A 19,769-nucleotide genomic window follows, 5' to 3' on the forward strand; every position below is an offset into this window, starting at 1 on the left:
CTGCCGACAACACGCTTAACTTCACCAGAGCAGCAGATGCCTCTTTTCCAGCAGCTCGGTACGCTTTAACTATGCCACAATATTGTGGCGCAGCTTAGGAACAGAACCAAAACCGGTCAGTGTCTGCCCTCAAATGAGCAATAAATATGTCAGTGTAATAAACTGGTTGGCTCAACATGTGTGGCCAGGCAGGCGACTAAAGCACCGTTTCTAAAAGTCTTGCTGTGCTCGGCTTTGAATACTTTTGTAGCTCCGGTGTAACATAGCCTCTGTGGTTTGGTGTTTTGTTCCACTCCTACATTCCTGTTCTTACTTTCCTCTAACAAATAGCTCCCTCGCTGTTTTCTATCAGAGCTGTATTTGCTAATACAAAACAAACATTTACTGCTGCTCCACATTTCACCAGCAACCTACTGCAAGGCTTTTATTGTGAAGCTGCTACAAGATGTTCAGCCCTGTTTTTTGGTATGATAAGCAAGCAACTGATAACTGAAGCCTTAACAGTGGGATATGGACACTTTTTGTCAGGTGTAAAGTTTCAAGTATTGCAGGGAGGAGTAGTAAACAGAACTCAGCCTTTACCTAACCAGAACTGGTTAGGTAAAGAGCTGCAGGTGACATACGTTTTACTGCAGTTTGTGCAGACCAGCAAGCATCCTACACACCATCAAGATTAGCAACACCTTTAACCATGCCATCTTGTCATAGATGGATAACAGGAAACCCCCTCATTGCTGAGATCATAAACTCTGATCACAGTTGCTCATGACAACACACCACAGGTGTTCAAAAAATGAAGGCATCACTCAGTGGAAAAGCATACTTCAACCAAAGGACGCAAGTTCAAACATTCAACCTGCTGAAATTACCTTGAGTACATAGCTCATCCAGTGACACGGGAGGGATTTAGATGAGTACATGTCATCATGAATGGCTGACTGACTTGCCAGTTGGCTGAAGACGTGCTGATGGGAGGATGAAAAGGATGGGAGGAGGGCATGTAAGAAGTTCAGCATGAAGGAAGCTTCTGACTAAAGATAGATGAGGATGAAACATTAAACTGCCTAATTTACCAGTGATGCTGTGATGCAGATGAAACCAACATAGCAAAACAGACCATAATACAGACATAAAAGCCACTACTGCAGCCACATCATGGAAGTGCTTCAACCGAAAGTGAAATTGACACAGTAAAACTGACTGAATGACAGCAGGAAATGCAACTCTATGGCTGACAAAATCAACACTTGAAATGATATACTGTATATGATATATGATTAAGGAAGATCTTCTAGCTGAACAGGCAAAAAAAAAAAAAAAAAATGTAGTTCATGAAAGTCGAGCAAGAGAGTAGGAACCCGACCTCAAGAGTGGTTGTAAAAGCTCATACACATGAATACAAGGGCTTCAACATAAACTGTACAAATAGATGCATGTCATGATCTTGATGTCGAAAACACATAAAGCTGCGCATGCACAAATACACACACAGTATCCAGGAACACAGCAGGATAAACCTGCTCTGGTAGTTCCAGGTTTGTTTGACTTCTGAGATGAGATGTCAGAGCAATCTACCCTCAGGCACTGTAGAACGGATGAGTATGTGGGAGTGTGTGTGTGTGTGTGTGTGTGTGTTTGCGAGTGCATGTCTATGCGCATGCATGCCATCTCTTTCAGTCCATACCAAAGAGAAAACCCTAATATCAGAGAAGTCCTGAAACAGCAGCAGTGTGGCTGCAGAGCAGCAGAATCAAAGAGGACAATTCCACTGGAGAGCGAGAGAGAAAAGAGGAGAGGAGGGTAAAAAGGAAAGGAGACAAAGAGGCAGAGAGAAACAAGGGAGAAAGGTGAGAAAGAGAGCACGAGATCAATGAAGAATCAGAAAGAAAGAAAGCGAGAGAGAGAAAGAGAAAGAGAAAGAGAGAGAGAGAGAGAGAGAGAGAGAGAGAGAATTGCCTGTGTGTCTGAGCTGTCATTATACAGCAGGCCTCCATTAAGGAGCTACAGCAGAGAACAGAGTACATCTCCCTCTAACCTGGCTCCCTGTCACTGTCTTCAACACACACACACACACACACACACACACACACACACACACATTCACTTCTGTGCAAAGAGCAAAGAGAGCATTTTTCCTGTCTTTTACCTTGTGTGGCTTTAAATGATACGGCAGTGTGTGTGTGTGAACGTGCACGTGGGCGCACACCTCATTATTCATCCCTCACCTCCTACTTCTCTTCCTCTCCTCCATTCGCTCTGTATGCCCCCCTCTTCTCAAAAAAACCCTGCCTGCCAGCAGCTTGCAACAAAAACACAGAGATTTCAAAAGACCAGCCGGCATCTCTCTCCCTATCTTCACCTTCCTCTCTTTTATTCTCCAACACACACAGCCACAGAGAAGCAGATTGTGTCTTGAGGGTAGGCACGAGCTGAGATGATTTTTTCTCCTCTCCTCCTCCCTGCATCCGACTCACCCACCCCAACAGCGCCATTTCCTCTGTCTGTAAATTACATAGCGGCTGTGGTAGGGGTTGCTGGGGTTGTGTGTATGTGTGTGTGTCTGTGTGTGTGTGTGTGTGTGTGTGTGTGTGTGTGTGTGTGTGTGTGTGTGCGCACGCATGTCATCTGGTGAGTGTGTGGCTGTGTTCTCTGAGACACCAGCGTGGGCGTATGACAGAACAGTCTGGTTACGCTTCACAACGCTGCTTAGAGAGTGTGAACACACACATGCAGGCACACACATACAGTCACACAAACACACATAAGAGCCTTCTGTCTGTGTCTCTGGCTCTTTGTGGTCCATGCCCCAGGAGTCAAGCTGCTGTCTGTATGGCTGTGCCCTCTGTAGCCTCTCGCTGAGGGGGACACAGCCCTGCCGCTCCCCTGATGAGAGGGCCAGCTTCAGCCCCAGCCCAGCTGTTCGCCTGAGAGAGGAGGTAGGGAGTCAGCTCTGACTCACCGTCGTCATCATCAACATCACCAGGTCCTGTCGGCTCTCTCTTTTAATCAACCTCACCTGCTACAGAGGCAGGAAAAGGTGGCAGTGTGGCTCTTCCCAGCAGGGCAGGGAGATCTGACAGATGTTGCCCATCTCACATGAACTCAAAGCACAAATTGAAGCAAATATATACAAAAGAAGTATGTGCCATGGTACTTTTCATGGTTTCTGCACCTGTGATGCTGTTCAGTGCAGACAGCCCACACAGACCTGGATAAATTACATTGTTCTGTACTATAAAGCTCTCAGTGCCTGGGGACATCACTGCCTGTAACATATTTCAGTTAGCATCAACTTTCAACTTTCTCCCTCCTTATCTTTCATCCTCTACAAGTCTCCTCAGGAGATGAGCACTGTTTTTGCCAGCTCCCCTCTATCCAGCCTTCACTTCATCCTCTGTTCAACCTCTCTCTCCCCTCTATTCTCCCTTTCTCTCTGTGATGTACTCTGCTGGGTTGTGGTTGCCTAATTAGCACTCCAAGTGCTCTGCATGGGCCCTGACTCCCAAGCGGCTCCACAGTGCATGCGTGCACGCGCACGCGCACGCACGCACACACACACACACACACACACACACACACACACACACACACACACACACACACACACACACAGCACCAACTTGACTTTCCATTCCCGGGTCTGGTTGCTGAGAGTTGGCCTGTTGTAATCTTGTAATTGGTATAATTGGTGTGTGTTCCTGTATGTGCATCTGTGAATGTGTGGATGTTGTATGGACTGATGAGTGAACCTTTTTCCTCCAGGCGAGCAGGAGATAACCCGCTGTCGCCATGGCCACACACCTCAGTGAGTAGCCACAACAACAAGGTTTCTATTGGCCACAGATCTGAGACCCGTGCTGTCCTTGATTCTGTCAAGTATTTGACTTTTATTTGTAGAACAGAAGCTCTTTGAAAAATTTTACTATTCTACAATATGTCTAAAGGTCAAACCAGATTATTCTTAATGGCTCTTGTGTTTCTTATAATCATTTTATAGCACTGGTATTTCTTGGTTGTTTGTTAGACCAGTGGAATGTGTGCAACCCATCAAAATGAGACCTACGATGAATGTGTGCTCTGCTGACAAATGAATGACCCATTCTTTCCAAAGCAGAAACCCTCATGACTTCCCTCTGTCTACGCAGGAAATATCCATTGAATCAAGATTCCATTTAAAGATAAAAGATACACAATTTCCATAGGTTTCGCATGGCCACGGCAACTTAAACAACAAGCTAACAGAAAGATAATTAGCATTGACTTGAATAAATGATTACTTGTTTCAGTCATTATAAAGCAAAAAAATGTGATAAAATGCAGCAATTTCTCAGGTTTCAATTTTTTAAAATGATGATTCCCTGCTTGACTTTAACATATATCAGAGTAAACTTAATACCTTTTGGTTTTAGAGTTCTGGTCATACAAGGTGATATTTGAAGATATCACCTTGTGTGCTCAGCAACGGCAACCCTACTTAAAAGGGTTGTTTCTATACTGATACCAGTGCCAGAAATGCCTCCAATACTGCCTAAAATGCTAGATCGTGTATTGGCGATTAAAACCTCTTTCCCACCAAAATTAGTGCTTGCACGCAGTTTTTTTAAACACCGGTAAACCCGCTAAAAGCAGGCTATAGACTGCTTTCCCATTGAAAGAAGAGCAGAGCTCTGTACACAGTTCTGCAGCAGACGAGTATGTGTGTGGTGTTGTGGTGTGTCTGTGGGACATTACAGACAAGGTGGAGAACTGTTTAACAATAGAACGCAGCAGGAACAGAGGTCTGTGAAAAATTAATGGTGTCTACTTCTCACCATATATCTCTTACTTATTCAGCCTCTCTTGCAAACTTGGTGGAGACCAATTGAGATCAATGCTTGAGTGCTGTTTAGGAGGAGAAGGACAGTAATTAGTGGTGGTGCGTTACTGGTCAAGATGCTAAAATTAGCACATTCACCCAGGTGTTCTGTTCCCATCAATGCCAATCAGAGCCGGAGGCGGTAAATACCCGTCACTACTGCAAAGTCCCCTGACCCCGAAGTGAATGCCGATTGTACCTATTACCACTGCATTAAAAAGCCAGATGTTAGTGGGAGTTAGCAGGTGTTTTATGCAGTGGGAGTGAGGCTAAAGCTAGTCTAAGCACTGATAAGATACCACTGAATGTATTAATAAACTTCAAAGTTTGTATTAAATGGAAATGTTGGTACATATTTTCAAAATTTTTGGGAATGCCCTTTGATCTCAAAATTCTGAAGCAACATTGCACAGGAATTTAGCAAAACATTTTCACTGAAAATAACCAAAGATCCAGGCTTCTTCATACTGAGCTTACCATCTAAAACACTATCTCTGAGCAAAACTGGTTTTAAACTATGTAACAGACTCTTACTCCTTACTAGGAGATGTATCTTAGTGACAAACCTCCCTCAGTCATGCAGTGGCACCGTAAAACATGCAATGCCTTACCTTTATAAAGACTAATGGCATGAGTGAAGGGAGATGATGGTCTGTTTGATAAAACTTAGTCACTTTTCTTAACATATCTGCCTTTTCTATAAAGATAGTGTTTTTGTCTGTTTGTTTTTTCTTTTTGTTTCTTTTATTTCTCCCCTTTATTTTTCCTACTTTAATTCTTGTCAAATTCGCATTATTATTGTTACTGTTGTTATTATTATTATTGTTGTTGTTGTTGTGTTGATGTTATTGTTACTATTTATTTTACTTACTTATTTGTAGGCTTGTCTTGATGTGAGATGTATTTGAGTATGTGGAGAACATTGTGCTGTAAAGTTATAAAATCAATAAAATCTATTTAAAAAAAACAACTTCAAGGTAGTTTAACACCTGGATAAAACAGCAGTTCTCTCTGAAATGCTGCTATAAATCCACAACTTACAAAGTGAGTTGCACTGTGCAGCCCCTTGCAACTAAAATTGGCAAAAAAAAAGACTTGATTTCCAGTAAATAGTTTTAGCTGTTAGCATGATGTCAGTAATATTAGCAGTATTTAACACTGGAAGGTCCCAGCAGTAAAAAAAAAAAAGTACAGTTTGCAAGCTTTTGGTTGCAAGGGTTAATAGTATTATATCATAGACTGTATATAAAGATGGACAACATGACAGTTCCCCCAAAGTGTAACTTTTCAATCTCGATTGCCCCCTGGTGTCTGTCTGCAGTATAAGCCATATTCATATTTATATAATTAAATAAATATATACTGTTTTTTTATGAAGTGGTATTGGTCCTTGGTATTGGCTTCAGGTAACAAAATTGGTATCAGAAAGGCAAAAACTGCACTGTAACATCTCTATTACATAAGTGTCCATCCCAAATGAGCAGCATAAGAGCTAATCTTGATAACCCATGTATTCAGAATATTTTCTTATTTGTAATGCTATGTGAAAGCCACACAATAGCTTTGATGAGGAATATTTAATTCTTTATTCATTTTATCTTTTTAGACTTTGCAGCAGCGCAAAGGGGAAGCACATATCATTAATGTGAAACTGAGATACGAAACATCACATACGGATGAGGTGAAATGAACTCTAAACAGAAATGTTAAAAAAAAAGAGAAAAGAACAGCGCCCCAAGATGGATACCCTTTAGTAATGCAAATACCAAGCAGATAAAATAAGTCTAGCTGGCAACTAGAGCTTCTGCAAGAGCACATTCAACACAGCAACCGTGGCCTCCACCAACACTGACATGCAGCTCTGTCCATGAGCTGATTAAGATATATGGCCACAAAAACCCACTTCACTTCTTCAGGCACATGTCTGACCTTGCTCTCATACACAAGGAGGCATGCTAACAAACAGACACACACAATATGACAGTCAGCTGATATAGCAGATATCTTGCACACAGAGAGAGAGAGAGAGAGAGAGAGAGAGAGAGAGAGAGAGAGAGAGAGGCAAACAGACGGACATGTTGAAGAGAGATAGAAGCAGACACAGATAGAGGGGAAAAGAGACATGATGATGTGATAGCAAAAGAAAAGGCCTTTGTTGAAGAGTAGCCTTTAGCACAATGCTGGGTTATACTGTGAGAGTGTGACTGGAGGAAGCACAAAGACGAGACAGATAGACACAGACAGACACACACTGTATGATACGTTCAGTGGAACACACACCAGACAAAATGCTGAATGAAAAAGACCCTATTTGGCGAGGGCAATAGTCAAGTATGGTCAGCATTGAGTGTGTGTATGATTCGCTTATCTACTGCTCTCATGTTGTCTGTGTTGTGTTTGTTTGGCCAATGCTTATCAGGCCCCGGGGTATGAAAACGACAGCAGCAAACATCAGCTACACAAACATACACGTAATCTAAAGATATCTAGAATGTGGTTCACTCTGGTGAATGTAGCAAGTCTTTTTTTGTGTGTGAATGAAAATGTTTTCATTTTTTTCCCGTTGCCCTCAGACAATCAAATCCAAGCTGAAGATTGAGAATACAAAGTTAACATTATGAAAAGGTTGCTTGTAATTACTGCAGAGCACTGTGCTGCGTGCTGCTGTCTAAATGAAATCACACTGGATACAAAAGCAGCACCTGTTCATTGCGGTTCAAGGAACAGGTCTTGAGCATGGGATTCGCAACCATAAAGAAAGTCAGTGTGACTCTGCTTCAAGTCAACAGGCTTAATTTGTTTAAATGGCACAAAAAGCAAAATGCAAATGTTTGGCAGCATGGCAAACAAAGGCTGTCATATACCGTATAAACTGGTGAAATTTCAGAAAGGTATTAAGGTTTAAAAAGGAAAACTCAAACAAAGATACAATCAAGCCATAGAAAAGTGGCTAAATAAAGTAAGACAAATCGTAAACTAAACAAACTCAATCATCCTGGTGCTGAAGAGAAATGGAGCAAATCAAGCAAGATGACTGGGCACCTGTTAACATCTGCGTGCCACACCCATACACACTCACATCCACACCCACAGATGAAGATATGACAGTAAACATGAAAGAGAGAGTAATGTATCTATAGTGCATTCAAAAAAAATACACATTCAAACTAGTCTACCAGGTAAATCTAGATACAAGCTACCATCTGTTACTGTTTTTACTACTAATCTCTATGTGAGATATACACAAAGTATATGAGATAAGTCTAAGGATTTTTAGGAGCTGGACAATTCTCATACAGACAGACTTGAATTGACAAATTGAGGTCTAATTTAAACGTTCTCAAAACAACTTGTCAGCAACAGCAGGTGTATTGGAACTAATTGTAATAGCTATGCGATTTTTATCACACTGGCTGACTATGACTTGCTATGATGAGGGCAGCGCATGTACGTAGATGCAGCAGCCTGTAGCTCCTCAAATCCTTGCGACTTTTTTGCTATATTTTACAAAAGTTTTTTCGACTCCATGGCCCTTTTGCTGAAGCACTACTTTTCTATGATAGAGAAGCACTTCTCAACATCACAAAAAGTTGTTTGGACTGAATGCAGCAGACAGCGAGAGGATCCCCACAAATGGCATATGCCAAGCGGCCAGTCATACCGGAGGGAAGAAACAAAACCAAAAGTGTCAAATGAAGAGAGAGAGGAGAGCCAGCATCAGCGCAAGGCTGACCCAACTTGGACCTAGAGCTGTTCCTCTACCAAGCCTTCTTCTGGCTAATGTCTGGTCGCAGGAGAGGGACGTGGATGAGTTGCGATTGAGGTTCACTCAGCGACAGGAGATCTGGGACTGCTCTGCGCACATCTTCACAGAGACATGGTTAACCCCTTACGTCCCGGATCAAGCTATTGCACGGGATGGACTGACCTTGTTGGGAGCCATTTGGACACAAGACTCCGATGCAAATTCAAAAAATGCACAGTTTAGCATGATCTCTGACAAGTTTCCTTGCATGTCAAACTAATTGTCTAGCCCAAAATGTTTGGAGTGTGTCACTAGGTGTGTGAGTGTGTCACCATGTGGTGTGACAGGCAAATGAGCACCACGCCCTTAAAACCTTTGAATGCATCCACTACCACCCCGCACACACATAAACAATACCTGAGGGTGAAAAATGAAGTATTGTTTAATGTTTAACGGCAAAGCTGGGGGACACGGGGACATGAGTCCCTACACAGGCCCGGCTTACAGAGCAGGTTAAGCTTGCTCTCCCACACGGAAAGTAAACACACACACACGCAAAGTGATAAGCAGCTTTATCAGCGAAATATGGAGCAAAAAGCAGGAAAGGCACAAGAACAAAAGTCATGAGCCACAGGAAGTTTTTGGTTCTCCGGCTATCTACTTTAAAACTTCTTCCTCAACCTGTGAATCTGTCCGTCTGTAAAGGTGTGTGTCCACTGAACATTCTGTCCATCTTCCCCTCAGATAAATACTTTATGACCAGTTTGTTCATCTGTCTTCTCTGGTCATAACATTTCCAACCTTTACCACCCCTTTTTACACCCAGCGGGGGACACTTAAACACAGTCATTTTTTCTCTACATCCAAAAGGGAACAGGCATCAAACAGCATCTACCACCACAAACTCCACCTGGTATAGCTGATGAGAAGACAGAAGAAGAGACATCAAGTGAGACAGAAAGAGAAAAGCAGAGAGAGAGCTGGTAGAAGAGATTGGAGAGATATGTTGGCTGAGGAAAACCTGTATTTCCTAAACATCCAACTGTGGTTTCTCTACTATAACACAGACAGACCACACAGCAGCCCTGCCCTGACACACAAAGAAAGCGGTGTGTGCACCCACATTTTCATACCACCTCAGGACATTGTTGTAATGCTAGTCAAATCCAAGCCTCGCCCAGTCAAACACATCCCATTCTTTCTAATAGGGAACTATGTAAACCCATGCAAAGGCCTCTCTACAGTCTGTGCAATTCAAAGCTATCAATGGGGGCTGTTGATAAGGAAATGCAAAGTGGGTCACCTTTAACTCCAGGCTCCTTGTGTAAACAGTATGGCGAGCTGCTTGGGACTCTCCTAATCACTCTCTAAACAGAGCCAGGTGCTGTTGCCACAGACAAACTGTCACCAACACTCTGCTCAACACAGCTGCCGTCTAGCCCCCAGACACTCACAGCACTGCAGGCTACCGCAGCATGACAAACAGCACGACGACACCTGAAAACATGCCAACCCAGTATAGGCGCTATCACAGTAGAAGGGTTCAACTGCTTTTAAATGGATGATCACAAGCAGGAAATTCTGTTCCTCAGAGCGAGATTTGCATAAGTAATCTTACACTCTTATCATGTGCTGAACCATCAGACACGTGTAAGTCTGTGACAAGGGAGGATAAATCCACCTTAAGTTAGCTAACTCTCAGGTTCTGCCAAGGAGGTTATGTTTGTTCCCTTTACTTAGTTTGTCTCTCTGTAAATGGGACCTGACAAATACTTTATCTTCATTAATTTTGTAAATAGATAAAGAGCTCTTCCTTGCATTTCAGATCAAAAGCAATCCAGATCTGAGATTTTTGCCACTGGACAATTTAAAGTTTTTTGCTGTGTTTAATGTCTCCAGGGTCAATAATTCGAAATGAGTTAAAATTTAAGCAAGTGTCAAAGCAATTAGGAGGAAATGTCACTGTTATTGGTGGTTCTGTGCCAGGAAAAGTGGATGTCTGCCAGGTGGGGGAACAAACTAAACTGCATAGAGAAGTTGTGTTATAGGTCACAATAAACATAAAATTTACTGCCTCTAACTAATTAATAATGTTGCATACAACCATATTATACTGTGGTGTCTAATGATTAAAAGACAGTAGACACTTTACAATGTCCAACACTGCCTCCATTACCTCCATCCAGTTTTAGTTAACATCCATTAAGGGTGAGAATCACCAGGGGCCCAGATACAATATTAACATGATACTATGCAATTCTATTGCGATTTTGACTTTTTTGCAGTATGCTGAGTATTGTGACAACATATATAGCTATTTATTACCCCTTTTTAGGCTGTAAATTAAGGAAAAACTTTGTCAACATCTATTTTGAAGGCTATCTGATGAGAAGTTTTCAGTCACACACTTCAGTCATTTCCATTGCAGCATAATGTATCTAATGAACTGAAAAAGCAACTGTTTTTATTATTTCAGTAGGCTACCAAAAGTTTACTTTGGATTTTCAATATTAATAATGTATATACAAACAAAAGCTATATTTGCTGTCATATATTCATACAATATTGCTATGTAAATTTTTGCGATACTAGCCTGTATTGATTTTTCCCCCCTCATTTAAGGTCCATGCCATGAGTTAAAACTACTACTTCCTGACATGCTCACTGTTCTGCACTATAGACTTAGTTATGTTTTCTGAAGATTTGAAAAATGTTTACATCAGATTGATACTGTTGGTTAAAACGGGTTAAAGTTTGGAATTAAGACATCATGCTAAAAGGCGGCCATTAGAGATTAACCTGTGACAGCAGTCACGGGTCAAATGCTGGGTTAAGTGTGTGTTCATAAGAGGGTTTTCCTGTATGAAAGTGCAGTGGTGACACTGGCTGCTATCAGTGGTGAAGGTGATAGTTCAGACAGATGATAAATCACTAATACCACTAAAGCCCCCTGAGAGCACATGCATGCACTACAGTTTAATCTGGATAAAGACCTTTATCAAAACATACAGTGATCGAAACAAGTGCCATGTATTTTTCTTTAATTATAAAGTCGTTGTTTATAAGAAAAATGCTCAAATGCATGGATCCAAATCAAAACTGTTTTCACACCTGGTGCTTTATAAACAGACATTTGGCCACATTGCCTCCTCCTTTTGGAACGGAAAAAAATATTTAAAAAGCAATGTCTGTTATAATTATTAGAAATGTTTTGTTTCTTTGTGATTGGGAAAAGAGTATCTGAAACTTTAACTCCTCATGCGTGTCAACGACAAGTGAAACAGAATTCTGTTTCACTTGTCGTTGACACGCATGAGGAGTTTAAGCAGAGAGATGTTCTTGTTAACATCTCTCATTGTCTTCAAGTGTCAACCGATGAAGATAAATGTGTCCCCTCTTTAATTTTTTTCAATGTCCCCCATAGTGTATTTTTTGGAACCTGGTATTGCTGTGAAACATTTCTGAATTCAGAGAGAAAAACAGTAGTCCATGTAAGTAACAGTAAAATAAAAATGGTCTATATATACCACAATATGCCCAAAACGACAGCACACATGTATGTTACATGGCAGACAAATGCCCATCAATGAACTATTTTCAGTAACAGTCGGCAGCTGTTAAAGACACCAGTAGTGCAGTCTCACTATAAAAGCCAGGAGGCTCTAATTCACTGCTCTTGCAGTTATGGCTAACCTTATCAGCAGCAGCTAAAACACACAACAAGGCTCCTTCTGGCTGCAGATAAACTCAACCCGCAGCACAGTGTGTTCAGTAAAGCCTGTTGCTTCACGGCTGTGTTTGTAGACCGTGTTTTAAACCCGAGAGGTGTGTGATGAGCGTGATGAGTGGTGCGTGTGTGTGTGTGTGTGTGTGTGTGTTCCCTACAGAAGCAGCTGTTGTACGCGCCTCCAGTTCAAGAGAAGTGAAGGAGCGCGTGGGAAGTGATTCAACACGGTCCACCTGCCACGCGCACGCGTGCACACACAGACACACACACACACACACACACACACACACACAAATACAGGGTCAGATCCTTCACCCGAGAGCATCAAATGGTCAACATGTGTCACTATCGCAGTCACAGTCACAATTACACAGAGAAAATGCCCCCTTCAAAGACAGGCTTCCCTGCAACCCTGACCAGACGCTCTCCAATAATTTTAAAGGAGCCAGCATGACTGGAGACCACGAATTACCCACCAAGGACAGCCAATAATACAATTTTACATGAAAGGGCCTACAGTGAGCGTAAATGGCTTACGCAGAATCCCTCTGGGCTGTACTTTACATAATAATCACAACAGTGCACCGGTAACAATGTTACAAGAAGTTAATTTGAGGGGGTGGGGGTCGCCCGCTATTCCTTTCAGTCCTTTAGGCTAATCTGCATTTTAAAACAAGATGGTCTGAGAATCCTTAACAAGGCGGCATATAAGCACTGAATGATAAAGAAACAGCTTAAATCGGCACCTGAACGCACCGGAGTGGCTCTTTCTTTCTTTCTTTTGCAGTTGCACCGACTCTTTTTTCTCTCTCTCTTTTACGCACACACAAGCACGCACACACACACAAAAGCACGCGCGCACATCCGCGTACACAAGCACCCGCCACGACCCACGAAAAAACAAGAAAAAAAAAACAGCACCCGTTTCCTCGATATCGTAATGACTTCCTCAACAAAACCCTCGCCGTATGCTCGCTCGTTTACACAAACAACCTCCGGGTTTAAACAACATATCTACTGATTTACACGGAATCACTCACCGCAAACAAGTAAGGGCTAATCCAGTGTTTATAAATGACTAAATTTGTCCCTCCGTCAGCGCTGAAAGCGCGGATCCATCCCTCCGTCGAGAACAGAGAGTCTGCACTTTTGTTGTCACGCAGGAAGCTCCGACGCCGAGCGAGGCCACAGGGACGGAGCAGAGCGGAGCAGAGCGCCGGGGAGAGGAGGGGAGAGAGGCGGCCGGCTGCTGGGAGCCGGGAGGTGGGGCTTCCTCTCCGGCGGGGGCCGGACAGACACACAGACAAGCCTGAGGGGGGCGGGGGGTAGAAGCACCTGCTCCCCCCGTCACGCCTCCAGTCCACAGGGCTGACCCCGCATTGTCCCCTAAATACACGATAAAGAATGTCCCGTCCATCCCTAACCGGGATAGAGAGAGTCACTTCCTGTTCATTAAAAATTACCACAAATCTGTGACTAACTTCTATTTTCAAGTTCATTATGACAAATAAAAGGACACAAAATAAACTCAATCTTCATTCACCCAAATTTCTAAAGAAACGATTATGTGTGTGTTTATGTTTTGACAGACAACATTGCCTAATTGTTGGTGTTTGTTTCAGAACACGTCTTTCTCATGCACTGACAATCAAAAGCTTATTTCATATGCGATGGTCTGAACATCGAGGTTCATTATTGTATGATATTAATGTATGAATCTGATTAATCTACGCCTTTTATGCATATTTCGTGCATGCAGACTACGAACAGTTTTTTTAACCCTTTGAAACCTGTGCAAATAGGCTTGATTTCTTTGAAAAACACAGGAAGAAGGCAGTGAGCAATTTAAGAAGAAATGACCCAAAATTAACAAGACATTACCAAAGTGTAAAAAAAAAAATTTTTTTAAATGAAAAAAAACAACATGAGAGTATAAAAATTAACTGAAAAAGTGCTTAAAATGACAATAATTCTATTTTAATATATAATTATGATCAATGTAAATATAATTGAGTTTCAGAAATTTTCCCCTAGATTTTTGAAAACAACTTGATTAAATCTATTAAATTGCAGGACATTTCTTGCCAGGTTGCTTATTGCCTTCACCCCCCATGTTTTTGAAAGAAAGCAAACCCTTTTGTTCAGTGCTTAAAGGTGTTAATACTTGTAAACAGTGTTTAAACACAACAGAAGAGTGATGTCGATCCAGGTTTCAAAGGGGTTATCTTACTAAAATCACTCCACAAATTAACATCACGGATTTCCCTCTGTAAACGATCTGTTCGCAATGGTGTGTTCACACTAAACTTGCTGTGCATCATTGTATTACTCCAGTAATACATCCAAAACAATTATAGTAGATCAGTAATGATACAGTATTAGTGTCTCCTACAGCATGTGATAGGCTACTATGAAATAATGAAAACCAAGAAATAATCCTTAATCTGCATGAAATTTATGCAATTAAGTAATAAGACCCCTTTGTTTTTGCTAGTAACTAATACAGCATGACCATACAGTGTACAGTAGGTTAATAAAAAGGAGAAAGTAATTCCATCAAGTGTCCACAAGGGGACAGCCACCCACCAAAAGCACAGGGAAGCCTCAGCCGACAACCTCTACCCCTGTCTGGTTTATCAACGGTTTTACTGTGGATTAGATACCAGCAACTGCACAGGCTGGAAAATCAAAGCAACACTGGTACACATTAAAGACTGGGTGTTCACCCAAAGCCAAGAATGAGTATAAGGATTAGGCAGGTGATGGCTGTGGAGGAAGTGGGATGAGGCCTTTTTCCATGTCGTGCTGAAAATTGCTAATTGCTGAGATGCTTTGGATCAAATGTAAGCCTAATTATGAGTGATGTGTCTCCTGCCATAGACCTCTTCTCAAGGCTGCACAGAAGGCAGAGCAGAGCAGAAAAAAGAAACACTACCCAACCTACAGTGTTCCCCTGTAGGCAGCATGACCCTTCTTTGTACATGTGAGTGAGTACTGTGTGTGTGTGTGTGTGTGTAGATGCATTTGTGCAGTGCCTGATAATGCTTGCGTGTCTTGTCTTTCATCCAAGCTATAGTGTATCCCTCACCTCTACTTGACCTGTAAGAGAGAGAGAAGGTGGACACGGTATCCTGACTAACGATGGCACACCGAGACCTCAGCCTTTGATCTGCTTGCTGGCTGTACACATGCTACCCCCAGGACAGCTCTCTAGACACTAAGGCAGCCCCCTTCTGTTCAATTAGTCAAATAATCACTCATTCTGGTATTAAAACGCCTTCGTTGACTTATTTTATTTATGTTTTTTAGTCAATTAGCCATTTTTCGTGGTCTTTTTTTCATTGTCACTGATCACTAATGAGCTATTAGTTTCAATTCATTTCTGGTGATTAGTCATTGCTATTAAATAACTACAAGAAAATGATCTTCAGCATCACAAAAATAGTCATAAATATGTTTTTGGTCTTTGATAAGCATCAGATCGCTCAGCATGACAGCATTGATCTGAAGGACAGGGAACCTAGAAAAACTTTTTTTCTTATTCTCACCAATTAAATTAGTTGCCTAATTTGTTTTTAATCAAAGGTGTCCCCATATAAGACACACAGACAAGCTCACTATTATGTACAGTATAGAAGAAAAAAGATGCTAAAAAAAATACATGATTTTGTATCAACACATTTGCTCACAAATGCTGCACTCCCTGTGCCATTTTGCAAAGAACAAACACGCAGCTTTAATCACACACTGTAATTAACACATGACCTGAAGAGTCTGAAAGCGCTCAACCCATTTAAAAACTCCACAGTGTATGTTTTCATTACATACTTTCAAAAACACACATTTGCACTGTGAATCTCCCACAATGAGTCTTTGCCTAATTACTATTCTTCTTCTCAGCCGCAGGTGCACGACTGTGCAACTATGTGAGGCTGCAGGGTATTCCTTTCCTCCTCCTGTCCTCTTTTACCAGCCCTCCTTTACCTCCTCCACCTTCTTTCTTTGATACTAAACGCCCCCCATTCCCATCATCCCTCATTGATTTGACTACTGGCCATTTCATATCCTCGTTCCTAACATTGCCTCCTTCTCCGCCTCCTTATCTCTGAAGCCTTTACCTCCCTATGCACCACCTCTCCCTCTCTGTAGCCCCCCATCTTTCTCTCTCTCTCTCTCTCTCTCTCTCTCTCTCTCTCTCTCTCTCCCTCTCTCTCTCTCTCTCAGCAGCGGACCTGGCCTTAGGCATCGTTAGCTTAATTTAATAAAGGAGCTTAAGCTTTTGAGAGGCTTTTGAAGGATCTGACTGCTGTTACATTCATTACAATCTATCAGCCACTAGAGACACAGCCTTGTTGCATGGCTGAGAGAGAGAGCGAGAGTGTGTGTGTATACTGTACGTGTGTGTTGTAGAGATGGTAATAAAAATGGTTCTAATTATTTGAGCTATGATGGAATCACACACCTTGTGAACTCACTCTAGTTCTACCTCGCAAAATGCAGTTGTGTATCGGGCTGGTTGTACAGCAGATGAGAAGGATGTCTCTATCATGCATATGTGTGTGTCAGGATATACATCTTGTGCACCCCAGTATGCACATTGACGTCGGAGAGGGGCGCCCCGTGGATGAATTGCCCAGCACTGTGAAAGCATGCACACTTTCCTCCCCCTCGGCATCTAAAAAGAATGGCTCTTTCACCTCCTTTTTGAACTCCCTCGCTTCTCTCAAAGACAAACGGCACAAACTCCCCCCACCTCCTGCCTCGCCTCCATTATGTCGACGACAAGTGGCAGCGCTTTTAGCCTTCGCCATAGGGAGACACACTCAGAGAGGATGGGTTGGAAAGAACTTCAGCCCCCCTTGCGGACATCCTGCCTGGGCCCCCTTTTATTCTGAGCCTACTATGTAGAATATCCTCTTTGCCTCCCAACAGTTCAGCAAACCAGCAACCCAAAAAAAGCACAAAAATGCAGAAAAAAAAACAACAGGCTATATGTATGTCTGTGCATGTATGTACAAATGTGCTGGTCTGAGTGAAGGCTGGAGGGCATATGCTATACCTCTGGGGTGTGTGTTCCACTTTCTTCCCTGGCAGATATTAAATTAAGGCGATAGAGGTAATTAACATGCAGATCAGATGCCACACAGAAGAAGACAGAAGAGGGGCTACACAAAGTGACAGGTTAAGCAAGACAGAGAGAGAGGAATAGATGAAAAGACAGCGTAAGTAAAGGGAGAAATAACAAGAAAGAGTGATGCCCTGCAATGTTATTTCCCTCTCTGACCGACCTGCTGTCATCACTGTGTTGCCACACAGCTGTGCACAGCTGTCCAACACATATTAATAATAATGGTGTCAGTACCAGCAGAGAGACAGCCAAGAATGACAGCTACTGATTATTTTCATTATCAATTAAGACCTCAATTCATATTTAAGACTATTTAATTACATTTAAAGCCCAATATTTATTTATATTTATAAAATTAATTTAGGCATTTTAGAACTCATAGACATCCTGGTACAATCTGGTGCAAGTAAATACAATGTCCCTGCAACAAAGTTTATCTCTGTGAAACTTGACAATTTGTATAAGCGTTTTTTATTAAGTGGGACATTTTGAACTAAACCAAATGGTGAATCCTAAAAATATAATACCAGAATATAAAAATATGATATCTGCCCCTGCATTTGTAAAATATCAATTTTGAAACAAAAGACTGACCAAACAATAATTTCCATACGGTTCTTAAATGTAACATTTCAAACAACTTTACCAAAAATACAATTCTATAAAAACATAATATATATTTATTAGTAAAAATAGATTTTTTTCATGCACCACAAACTTAAAATGCAAAACTAACAAACAATCTTATCAGTGACAGACCACAGACCAAGCAGTTTTTCTTGCTTGCCTGACCCTTTAACCCAGACCTCAGCCTCACACCAAACCCTGCAGACACCTTCTGACTGACAGCCACACACAACCAATCACAAGACACTCACATATCCTTCAGCCAATTAGAGAAGCAGGGGATGGGCTGTCTTCAGGCCTGTGTGTGCTAGAGTAGACTTTGAGGAGATTAAACGAGGGTTGCACAGTAATCTCTTTCATATTTACTTTACATGGCTCTAAATATGCTGCTTATCTGCCCCTGCTCTTATTTACATACATACATATGCATCACCATATGGTGTAGCTTCAAAGCTTTGCTGTAAAAACAGGTCAAAGGTCACAAAACACAACAAGAAACTAACGCTGAGGGGAAAAAAGGAAACGTGTGGGGGAGACATGGGTTAAAACAGGGAGAAGGGAATGGGTCTGTGGATTGAGCATGCTTGGCTGTGTTCCCTCCTCACTATCCTCCCACTATCCAAGTGTCTGTGTATGTGTGTGTGAGCAACAGGGGAGTGTGGTGAGGCCTATTAACAGACGTAGAGGTAATAGGCAGGGGGAGCCAGGATGTGTCTGAGCCACTGACCTGCCCATTAGCTCTCTCCACTCTGCTAAGCCCTCACATCGATCACCCAGCCACACATCATTGATCTGGAAAACCAGGCACGAGCGCACTACTTAGACATACCCTCCGTCTCTCACGCCTCTCAGTGTTACCCTGTGTGTGTGTGTGTGTGTGAGGTAACTGTGTGTGTGTTTGTTTTATCTTTATGAACGTTTGACAAGCCCCTGTGTCTGAGTGGACACATGCATCCACAGACACCCTTCATTACACATACAAAAGGGACGAGGCATTTAAAAGCCCGGTTATATCATTCCTCCCATTATTCAAATATATTCCACCTTCCCACCTCTCTGCTGTGACATAATTAACAATGTACACTCCTCTATTAGCCGCACTGGCGGCAGCTAATTGTTAGCTGTCAGTGTGAATGCTCTGAGCACATAAGACACCCTTAACCCTCTAAACACTTTGCCAATGTGCATACACACAAACACAGACAAGCACAAATTAGCACTCATACACACTTCTACGCTCACTGAGCCTCAGTTTCTAATGTTATACTTTGCTCTAACCTGCTCTGACTGCAGCAGCAGTTAGTTAAGAGTTGAATCTTGATGGAGAATATCTCAGCTGCTAATTACATCAAATTGTCCCCTCCTCACTCTCATTGCACTGCCCGATCCCCTCAATACAGCAGCAGAAAGAGCCACTAGAACAACTCTCTTGCAAAGAAAGAATGAAAGATGAAGAGAGGAAGGAAGACACAATGGGAGGTTACAGAAATTACTGTTTTGCTGTCATGCACACAGCAGAAAAGGGAAGAATAAAGAGAGGGAAAGAGAAAGAAAAAGAGAAAGAGAAGGGAGGAAGGATAGAGATGAAGCGTGGGGTGGAGAAAGAGAGTGGGGAAAGGAACGAGATGGGACCGGTACAGATGGCGGCATGTGGATGCATGTCAGTCAGCAGCAAATGCGACTGTAT

The 19,769-nt window shown here is 42.2% G+C and overlaps 1 protein-coding gene across 2 annotated transcripts in view; it reads right to left on the bottom strand.

Annotated features, from left to right (window-relative positions):
* gse1b (Gse1 coiled-coil protein b) overlaps window positions 1-19,769 on the bottom strand; it is a 193,512-nt gene that overhangs the window by 36,061 nt on the left and 137,682 nt on the right. The window contains exon 1 of one of the 2 annotated variants that reach the window (XM_042502152.1): window positions 13,368-13,537. The exons of the other annotated variant lie outside the window; for it this stretch is intronic. The gene's annotated coding sequence lies outside the window, so the exon portion shown is untranslated. Of the gene's footprint in view, window positions 1-13,367; window positions 13,538-19,769 lie in introns of those variants that run through there. 2 annotated transcript variants of the gene reach the window in all.

Source organism: Plectropomus leopardus, chromosome 1, assembly GCF_008729295.1.
Source record: "Plectropomus leopardus isolate mb chromosome 1, YSFRI_Pleo_2.0, whole genome shotgun sequence".
NCBI lineage: Eukaryota > Metazoa > Chordata > Actinopteri > Perciformes > Serranidae > Plectropomus > Plectropomus leopardus.